Source organism: Balaenoptera physalus (assembly GCF_965194825.1).
Source record: "Balaenoptera physalus genome assembly, chromosome: 1".
NCBI lineage: Eukaryota > Metazoa > Chordata > Mammalia > Artiodactyla > Balaenopteridae > Balaenoptera > Balaenoptera physalus.
The window spans coordinates 119,799,603-119,810,674 of NC_138882.1; the positions used below are offsets into that span (position 1 = coordinate 119,799,603).

Sequence of the window (11,072 nt, forward strand, 5' to 3'; positions counted from 1 at the left end):
TTTATTAGTGCATACTCTTGGGAATCACCATTTGCAAATGAGAAAGCAAAGGGAAGGAAATGGGATTGGGCCAAGGGAGAAGTCAAGCTATGATGCAGTCACAGCAAAGGCCTCAGCCAACCTTAGAGCTCTGAAGCTGGTTTGTACTTAGGAGTTGTCCCAAGTTGGGGTGAGATGGACACAACTTCATACCCCTTAAAACCAGTGTTCGGATGCAGGCTACCCCAGCAAAGGGGTGTGACACTGAGTGAAGAGACTTGCTTACACAAAGGCAATTAGCAGAGGGCTGACAGGTGAGGGCTATCAGCCAGCAGCACTCCTAGCAACTGGAGGGGTAAGTCTTTCAATTCCAAGAGGGATCTGGGTGGTACGGTGTAGTGACTACCACAGAACCCAGCTCTACCTCTTATGAACTGTATGATCTTGGGTAAGTCAGTCATGCTCTCTGGGCCTTTGTTTCCTGATCTGTAAAATGGAAATAAAAATCATGCCTACCTTGCAGGGTTGTCATGAAGATTAAATGAAATAATAATGTAATGTACCTTAATACAGAGCCTGGTACCTCATAAATGCTGTAGCTTCTTGTAGCTACAAGAAGCTTTGGGTTTATATGGGACGCTAAGACTAAACTACAGGATAGAACAGGAAGAGTTGCTAGACTGTGGGCAATAGAAGTTTAGAAGAGGGGAAGATCAAGGAAACAAAAAAGAACAATTTCAAAGAGGATCTGGGCAATAGAAGTTTAGAAGAGGGGAAGATCAAGGAAACAAAAAAGAACAATTTCAAAGAGGATCTGGTCAATAGATACATGAAGTTTAACAAGGTACAACAGGAGGAGACAACTTCCAGATAAGATGTGAACAAGAGCAGAGGCCCAAGAAACATGGCACAAGCAGGATGATGAGGAAGTCAGCCGGGCTCTTGCAGTTCTTCCTGCCCAGGGTGGACCGGGAGCAGGTGGGTTATGACAGCTTGGAAATCCAGGCAGAAACACTTGCTCTGGAGACCCCAGCAGATCATAGTACAGGTGGGCTCAGTTGTGGTGTGAGGAGCATCCCTGAGGAATGAAACATCTTGGCAGGAGAGGGAGAGGGAGAAGCATGGAGGCCGGGAGGAGAGAGGGACGAGGAGAGACAGACACAAAGGACAGAGACTTGTGGAGGAGAGAGAAGGCTGAGAACAAATTAGAATCAAAAGCCAATCCCAAGAATGAAAGAGAAAATCAGAAATGAAGAAGAAATGTAGACTAGAGCTTTAAGAAAAGATGGTCTTTTAGAAGCTCCAATCCAAAGAGTTAGAGTATTGTAGAAAATAATAATAATTTAAAGCTAGGCCAACTGTGTTCCTTCCTTGGGAAACAATACAAATATATTTATTAAGAAGCCCAGTATTTTGTTATATTATAAATAGCTCTGAATTAATGTCCCTTCCCAAAATGCCTACTTTTCCAACAGGTGCAATATGACACCATCTGCCCAACAAAAGAATCTGAATGTCACTAACTTCATAGGAAAATATAATTGGCTGTTTAAGACCCTAGTTTATTATGATGATATTTAATAATTTGTACTTATATAGCATGTAGGGGCATAAAATGAGTTATAAACACTAACTCTCTAACTCACAGTAGAAAGACAAGAAACATGGCACTCCCCTTTCAACAGATCCATTCATTCAACAAACTTTTATTGGGCTCCTACATGCCAGGCATTGTAATGACGCAGAAATTTGGCTACATGGAGTTGGATTCATGCTCTCTGAGTGCCTGCCCCACCACACCCCCTCAGCAGAAATGAGAGCGTCCCAAGAGCTCTCATGGTTTATCCTCTCTGAAGTCTTAGGGCCCGGCACTGCACCTGGAAAGGGGGAGTTCTTCCATAAATGTGTGCAGATTTCTTAAAAATTGAATACCCAGAATTAGCTATAAGTCTAAGCTGTTCTTAAAAACATAAACCCAGAAACTCTTGACTTCTGAGCCATTACTAATCACTGGACCTTTACTTCCTGTAGATGCCCCCGTCTAGTGCTCTTCTGTCTGTTCATTTAGATGGTAAAACTTCACTCATCCTCTGAACGTTGTGAATTTTCACAATCCTTTACATTTACTGGGGACAAGGTCAAGGCTAAGGCTGGGCCCCATACTAAGATTTGCCTTTTTCTTAAAGATTTTGGCTTCTATGCAGATTTTCATATTGAGTAGAAAAATAGAATTCTACATCTAGAAATCACTCAAGTCAATATTCTCTTGTTAGTCTGGGTTGGGTGTGGGATTTGGCAGTTCTGATTAATAACAAGGTCCAGACAGCTATCAAATGGCCAGCAGAAAATAGAAATAAATCGGACACTGGGCTTCTCTCTGACTCAGGCCTCAGGATCTCACTGTGGGAGGAAAGACCGTACTCCAGCAAGATTCTTCACAGGTGTATGGTAATTTAACCCCCCTCCCAAGGTCCAAAGCAAACCTATCCTGTGCCATACCAAAACCCTGGTGAACTGGAGAAAAAGATAAAGTCACACATTTATGCCCAAATCTTGCACACCTTCTCCCTCTCCCCTATCCCAATGTGGGATAAAAAGCTGGATTGCTAATATCAGGAGGTATCCCTTTCTCTCAGAAGGAAGGCAATGGCATCAGCTGGCCCAGTCATGAACACAGAATCTCTCCAAGCCTCAGGAGCCAAGTGGCACCAAAAGGTCCAGGAGCTCCTCCCCAGGAGCCCTTAGGACATCACCCTTAGGACACAGCAGAAGGTCCATTTTCGCAAATGTCAAAAATCAGGCCCCGGACACTCACTTGGCCAAAATACACACTAACTAGGTTGCTGGCCATTTCAATAGTACAGGTTATCATGTTTCTTTAACTTTTGCTCCCTAACTTTGTTCAGCGAATGACTGTATAAACCTACCGCTCTCTAAAGATCTTCAGATGATTACACACAAGCAGTGCATATGAAGAAGTCCTGAGAAATCAAAAGAAAAGGACCTGGCTTCCTGTATTCTTTGAAAAATAAGTCGTATAACACTTGGCTGAAATTTACAGGGAAAAAAAAGAATCTCAGAGTTTCTTTCTTCTGCGTTTCAGGGGAGGAGGGCAGCACAGTCTGTCTATGGCTGAGCCCACAGTTGTACATGAAAGTTAATATTTCCAGGGCCCTGCGTGGGATACCTTTCTCAGAATTCATGTTCTCAGTGGGAAACTGAAATAGCGCGTGAGAGTTACCCTAAGTAGATTTAAATAATTAAATTCAAAAATTCTCAAACCACTTGCTGTTTCAAATTTATTTCTTTAATAACAACTCAGACTCAGCAACAGACTGGATTAAGGCTTCATTTATTCAAAATTTAAGGTATATCCAGCTCCGGGTGTTGTTTTTAAGTATTTAAGGGGAAATTCGTGAGTGGTGAAAATGAAGAGACTGCAACATTATAAATTCATTTCCTCTGTTAGAAGCAGGGCCGCGCCTGCCCGCTGCAGCTGTTTGGAAGGCAGGGCCGCCAGGCTGGAGGGCGCACCCCGTAAGCAGAAGACCCTTTGTCTCCCCATGAGGGGAGACGTGGCCGGACCCACACCCTTCGCAAGAACTATTTCCTCAGTGGCGCCAGGCAGTTGGGCAGGATCATCTGGGGTGGTTTTCATGTGGCAAAGCAAAGCATCCTCTGGGATTCCAGGGTGACTTCTAAGGATCCACTTTCATCTGTGACCTCAAATCAGGCCTTGCACCAGGCCCCAAAGATGGGAGGCCCCTGTGCCCTGGGCAGGGTTTGATGACCTCTGAAACCTCCCGCCCTGATCCATCCAGCAAAGCCAAGAGCGACTCAGAAAACAGGTGTTACATCGCAGGTAACAGCGCCACGGTACTTACTATGCATGCTAACAATTTTACAAACAAGTGAGTTTCTTATACATTCATCGCCACCCCCAGGCATTCATATTCTTTTTAAGTACAGAAACCTTAATTAGATTTTGACCACAGACCCGGATTTGACTTACCCTGACAGGGTTTCCATTAGTGTAATCTGTGGGGGAATTCAGTGTTTTAACATCTGTGTGCCTGAGGCCTATCTCACATTTACTGCAAAACTCTGAAAAGCCTCCCTTGTATGGCTGTATGTTTCCTCATGCTCCCAATTTCACAGAAGTCATTTCAGCACCAAGCGGTAATTAGCAAAGGGATGGGCCTCAGCTGACATGAATGCAATTTATTGTTTTCCACGAGGCCCTGAACCAAGCAAACAAAGAACACAGCCTCCCTGTCTGGCATTTGATTAACTTGTATTGTGCCATGCACCTTACTGAAGGGAGATCTTGAAGAGAAATTCAGCAGTTTGTGTGTGGCAACACACAGACTTTGGAAGAATATTTATTTCGGTTCAATTAGGCAACTTTTGTAGTACCTCAGCCTGTAATATAGGACAGCCACTTTTATAATTATCTTCCATATTAACTTTATCATCACCAGACTTTTGCATAAATGCAACCTTTCATCTTTAAAATGCCAACACTTCTTCAATTTTGGCAACCGTACAGCACTGCTAATTATTTGCTCATTATGTGTGGTTAACTGATGAATCATTAATAAATGAATGAATGGCTAATATATTTTTATGGTAATTGGAGATATAACTGATTGCAGACTTCCTTAGCTTCTCAAAGCGGCACTGAATGAGCAGTGGCTGCCTAATTGTTTACAGATGATATTTATGCCTCCACCCAGCGTTTCCCACAGTTGTGGTTTATCACTGGCATATTCTCATCAGTCTGGGGTGGTGGCTCGCCGAGGACCAGTCTGGGCAGAGGGTAGTGGGCAGCAGCATGACCGGGCTTCCTTTCTTGTGTTTCTATCACCTCATTTGTTTCAGCTCAGCTGACACGTAACCACGTATGGGCCTCTTGGCCATTTTGCTAGCAATCTGAAGACTCCTCACGGACTCTTATTTGCTTAGGCATTGGCAAGGCCACAGCTAGAACACTGCTGTGGTTACCCCTACTCCAAAACTTATGAAGAGTTGAATGCTGACACACAAACACGCACGCCATCCAACTGCCACTTGTCTTGCCTGGCGTATGCAAGGGAACTGTGGCCAGTGGCCACCCAGCCTGGTGTCTCTGTGGTTGAGTAGCTAAAGGAGACCCTTTGCGAAGCTTGGTTAGAAGCCTGGAGTTCAATTTGCACCACTGACAGAAGTCCAGAAAATAAAATCAGCCACAGATCCTTAATGCCATTCACTGACTCACCATTCCATGGCTGGTTAATGGGTTTGGAAATAACTGCTGCATTAAAAAAATTATATCTGTCACACTGCAAATCAGTTATCACCTATAGGTTAATAACAAAGAGTCTGTATTTGTTGACAGTTCTTATGAAAATGAAGGCTAGAATACTGGCCAAATATGGCTTGTTTAGCTACTTACGAACAGACGGAAGAGCAAGTTAAAAATGCAAAGGAGATTACCAATTCTTAATTATAATTATTTAACCAGGTGGGTAGTTTCTCTTAATGAACATTTCCATGAAAACAGAATAACTAATGACAGTCTTAAAGAAGTCTTTGTCTTTCCATGTACTAATGATCACATTTATAAATATGCAGCAAGGCCCCCGTGTACATTGCTAATGATAAGTAATTAAGCACCAGGCGTGGGAAGCCAGTGAAAAGGGTCATGTTAATGCGAGAGGAAATTAAAAATGCAATAAAATAAGTTGCCTAGAAAAGATTAAATAAACTTCTGGCTTCTCCTCATTCCAGAAGGAAAAGAACGGTGGTTTCCCCACTCTCACAGTAAAGCCGTGTCAAGCCGTTCAACAGCTGGTTATAAAGTCAGACAGTACAAGTGCTCAGTTTGCTTTCTGCCCACATCCCCATTTGATCCTACTGGTTTGCAGGCAGAGGGCGTGGCTTCAAAGGGTACTTTGGGTCACTGGGAGAGAAGATGGACCCCTGGAAAAGGAAGCACTTGGCCAGAAAGGATGGATATTTGCCACTGGCACATTAAACTGGACTTTGGTTGTTACTGTTGATGTACCGCTTGTTTATTAAACTATGTTGACCAACCTGGTTTTTTCTCATTTTCTAGATGAAAGAGAGAGGACAAGATGAGTGCCTTGCCAGTACAGTAGAATAACCTCTGTATCTCCTCACAGGTTTCCTGACCAGACAGCAAGCTCCTGGAAGGTGAGACCGTGACTGTTACCAGACATTGCACAAGATACGGGTGAGTGCTTAGTAGATGCTGAGTGAATGAATGAATGTTCAAAATAGATCAGCTCTAAACATCATTCCCAATCCAAGCAGCCCTGCCACCCAAACACTTGGGCTCAGTTGAAAGATCTGGGCCATTTTCCTCTCTAATTCAGGTACTAAGAAAGGCACCAGTTTTTTATTCAGTGTACCATCACCGAAAGGAACAGAAACGTGAGGCTTTAACAAAAGACTGGTCTTTGCAAAAAATCATAGAGTTGTAAGGCTGTAAGACTCTTGTTTGGGCATTGAATAGGAATCCCAGCATTTCTGTTAAGCATTAATGACACATAGACTGAATCAGATGCCTTATTGGCAAAAGAAAAGGGACTTGTATTTAGATCTCCGAAGCTCTTTAATAAGGGCAATTTTGATCCTTTTTTTAAAGTGTCTTAGTGAAGCTCTTAAACCACTGAAGATTTTTTCTTTCAACATTTCAGACTCGATCTCAAGCCTCTCAAGGCTTCTCCAGCCCCTCACTCTTCTCTGAGGTTAATCCCTCAGTGAGGGGAATCAAATTTTCTGTGGCTTCATCTAGGGTTAACAAGAAGGCAAACTTGATCTGAAGAAAACAGCAGCAACAAACAAAAATTAAAGCTCGGTTGGACATTTGGGGTGGTTTTTCCTTTCTGGTTTTTTTTGTTTGCTTGTTTGTTTTCTTTTTTCTCTGTTTTTTTTTTTTTTTTCTTAAACAAGTTCTAAGAAACAAGTCATAGGGCAGAAAATCCGGGGCTTAGATCTTTCCGCCTTGCTCTAATATTCTTTCTGAATTCAAAGGAATCATTTCCTTTTACATAACATCTTCAACAAGGCCACACTTCTTTTGTTATCAGAATGTTGTCATCCTCAAGCCCGCTTGACTCTCATAAAGGCAATTTAGTGCCTGACAGTGGAACAACTTGTGTGCGGGCCGAGATCTGCCTTACAAATAAGGGCTGTCGGGGAAACCTCCAGGGAGGAGGCGGCCGGCTCCAGGGACACCCAAGGTGCATCTCTCCCAAACTTCTCCGCAGGCCTCGGGTTTCTGGAGGGCAGGCCTGTTCTCTCCTGCCGAGAAAGTTCAGCCGGCGGCGGGGACACTGCGAGCTTATCCTGACCCCCAGTGGCCGGCCCTGTCATCCGACCCACACCGGCTCCCACTCTCACCGCTCTCAGGTTCCCTACCTAGATCCCTGGGACCTAGGCAAGCATGCGCTTTCATTGACAATTAAAACAAACTTCGGTTCTCACCAGAATCAACTGAGTGAAATTTCGCAACTGCAAGTTTCACAATTCAATTCCCTTGAAGCAAAACCAACAGTTTCCCTGAGGTTTCACTCCACACCTCTCCATTTGTTGTTTACTTCCGCCTCAAGTTTCTCTTCCCACACAGCATTTTATTTGAGAGTCAGGCATGGCAACGGTTTAATTATGTTTCTGGGGGTCCCCGCCTCGTGCCTGCCCTGGCGCCGAATCAGCATCTGCGTGCAGCCGGGATGGGAAGGGAGCCCGCGGCCGGGTCCGGCCCGGACGTGGGTATTTATGGCTTCGGCTGTCCCAACTGCCCGGTGGAGCTGGCTCATTTCGTCAGCCACCGAAATCAAACAACCTGAAATAAAGCTTCTGTGCCCGTGAATAGAATGCAGTCAGCAAACACGTCTGACCCCGGTGGTAGCGATGCCGGATTTAGCCAGCGAAAATATGGGACGCCTTGGGACAGATTTATACTGAAATCGTTGTTTATCTGAAGTTCAGATTTAACTCGGGTTTCTCCTTTTTATCTCAACCCCACCTCGTGAAGAAAGGAGAGGCTCTGTTTTGTGGTTTTACAGATCAGCTTCTGATCAGACCCTTGGATAGTCCAGGGGGCCTGGGTGCCCCCTAAGAGGTGAGGATATTTTTTTAATCGTTAGGAAAATAGGAAGAGCATGGTTTTTCTGGTGGCCTCTCCAGAGGCTAGGCATTGGCCCATTTCTCAGACTTTAGTCCTGCTCCTCCTCTCCTCCCTCCCTACTTCTCCAGGGCAGAGGCAGGCCCCTGTCCTGAAGCGTCCCTTTCCCACAGTCAGCCTTAAGGAACGTCCCCGCTGTCCTTGCCCACAGATGTTGAAACAAAAGTCACAACCAAGGTAACTATTTTTAGGGAGTAATAGATTAAACTGCAGCTGGGTCTTGAAGGGATAAAAGTGGCTACATTCTGAACTGCTGTTTGTATCCACTGACATGTAAAAAAGGTAAAAAACAAACAGGTTTTGCGTTACTGTTATCTTCCTTTTTAAAAAAAAAGGGGGTGGGGGAGCTATAGCCTTGGGAATACTGTCTGTATCTGTTACGGCAACTCTGAAAACCACCTCTGCAAGCTTGTCAGTTAAACCAAATGTTAAATGGAAAAAATTTGGCGGGATTTAAAATTAGACCCGCACACATTACTTACAGATGTTTCCATGAAAAACACTTGAAACTGAACCACACCAAGTAATAAACCCCACAATGGTGTATTTTTTATACTCCAAGTTAATTTTTATTATATAAGTAGCTATATGAAGAAGGTATTGCATACTGCTTAAATTAAATACGGAGGAATGAAATCAGCAGTATCCCTTTACAGCATATGGCCCAGCAAATCAAATTACAAAGCTTTCCACATCTCATTAACTGCAATGAGTACAGTGAGTTTTCTAATAAGTCACATCTTTTTCATGTGAGTGGTGAGCAGTGACTTATTGTAAGAATTCACAGGATGACCCTTGTGCTGAAATTAAGAACTAATCTAAAATGGGCAGGGTCATCTGGTCAAGACTGATCATAACATTTCCTCATTATTGTTTTAGTTGGCATTGAAGCATATGTTTTCCTGGTGCCCCAGCTGAAAAATGCCTTTGATAATTTCACTGACAGCAAATAACCCACACACTGCCATTTAATGAGTTCGGGCAGGATTAGCTGACAATAAAGAATACAGTATAAAGGTTTTTATTAGAACTGATATATTTTTTAGCTTGAAAAAAAAAAAAAAGTCACATGGAAATGCTGAGCTGACTTCTCCCTTGTGATAGCCCTGGCGGTGATGCAGGTGAAGGGCAGGAGGTGCACGGAGTCTGGGGCTGGCCAAGACGGTGCCTTTGGGCTGCAAACGGTCAAAGGCAAATACCAGCTGGAACCCGCACTCAGATGTCGGTTCCTCTTTTGCACAACAAGGAAAAAAATACTTCTACAATTGCTCATCATGTGGCCTTTGGTTGAGATGAATTACCAATTTACAACCTCTTGTGTTTGGAGAGAAGCAAACTGTGCTCTTTTGAGGCAAGAATCAGGAACCTAAAATCATTCAAGCCTTCTTGTTTATAAGGCCAGAGTGAGGCCAAAAATCCATTTCCCTCTGTGCTCTAAGCCCTTTCAATGACAAGTCTCTCACCATCTGCACTAATAAATATGGACTGGTGTGTGTATACCCATACACTGAGGAGAAGGGAAGAGTGAAAGGATTTTAAATGGTTGCAAATTGCTCTCCTGCTGAGATAACAGCAGTTTGCATGTGAGCCTCAGTTGTTACACATTAAGAATGGGCATTTGGCTTCTTTTCACACAGCTGTGAGAGAAGTGGTAGGTTTCTGAATGACCAGAGAGAAAAGGGGTCTGTTGTTCTTAGGGACACAGGCTTGCTAGTGGCATCTTGCCCAGAAGCTCTTTCTGCACAGCTCCAACCATGGGGACGAGAGACAGGATAGGCAGAGCAGCCCCCAGCACCGGAAGCAAAGGATCCCTGGAACTGGTCAAGTGAGCCCTGAAATGGGAGCCACAGCCCCAAGGCTCAGCAGAGACCAAAGGGATCATAAACGGAGGCCAGGTGGAAGGTTGATGCAGCCTAGCATGTAGAAATTTATCCTTGAAGTCAAGGTGAGTTTCCTGGGAGGATCTGGGGGCTTAAAACTGTCCCTTAGGCCCAAGTGGTCGTAGGGAAATCTTAGGAAGATGCAGAAGACCGCATTGAGAAGGTGGTGTAGAGTTGGTGAGGTCCAGCAGTGAGTAGCAGCCTAGGAAAAGCACCCAGAGCTGAGGCTCAGAGGTCGCCCCCCAGAGATAAAGAAGCGACTCCCTGTTCTCAGCAAGATGTAACAGGCACCTGGGGGAGCTTCAGCGTGACTAACCAGCGAACCATGGAAGAGTCGCAGGAGCCAAAGGGTAGCCACGGGCAGTGGAGTGCCCTGCACATCAGAAAGTGCCAGTGATAAATGCTCAGGACCACGAGAAGACCTTCTGTCCAAATGCTTCTAAAGATGCGCTCCCACAGAAGGCAGCCTGCCCCAAGGTGGGAAGGTGGAACCTGAGTAGCCCACGCCCCTGCTCAGGTGAGGAAAATGTGAGGGGAGGGGCCCCTGGGAAGCCAGGGGGACGCTGAAGCATGGAATCCAAGGAGGACGTGGAGACAGGAACCGAAACTGAGCAAAGGGCCGGCCACGGGGACCAGGCTTGGAAGACAGAGGCGAGAGACATCACCGAGGGGGGGAGACCCTTAAGGAGCACCTGCGGCTAAACCCATGGGAGAAGAAGGAGCTGTTAGGGGGCCAAGCCTCCAGGAACACCCAAGGCAAAATGCTGGGGTGCGAGGGGGAATTAAATACAATCTCCGGTATAAAATACAATCCTTCTCACCTAAGCCCTGGTGAGAAGGAATTAATAGTTACCACCCAAAGCAACTGTTCAGCAGCAGCGTACGTGGTTCACCCGCCATATTATTCTAGGTCTTCCCAATGAAGCCCGTACTAGAGCCTCTATCATCTAATTTCACCCTTCAGTTGAAATCTAACCTGCCAAGCCTTCAGTTACACAGACCCTGGCTACTTACCTGGAACC

General features: G+C 44.9%; 1 long non-coding RNA gene across 1 annotated transcript; it reads left to right on the forward strand.

Annotated features, from left to right (window-relative positions):
• Nucleotides 1-738: 738 nt before the first annotated feature.
• On the forward strand, nucleotides 739-7,041 carry LOC309655620. Its single transcript, XR_014260906.1, has 2 exons — nucleotides 739-6,214; nucleotides 6,681-7,041. It is a non-coding gene; the product is annotated as an uncharacterized lncRNA (long non-coding RNA).
• Nucleotides 7,042-11,072: the final 4,031 nt, after the last annotated feature.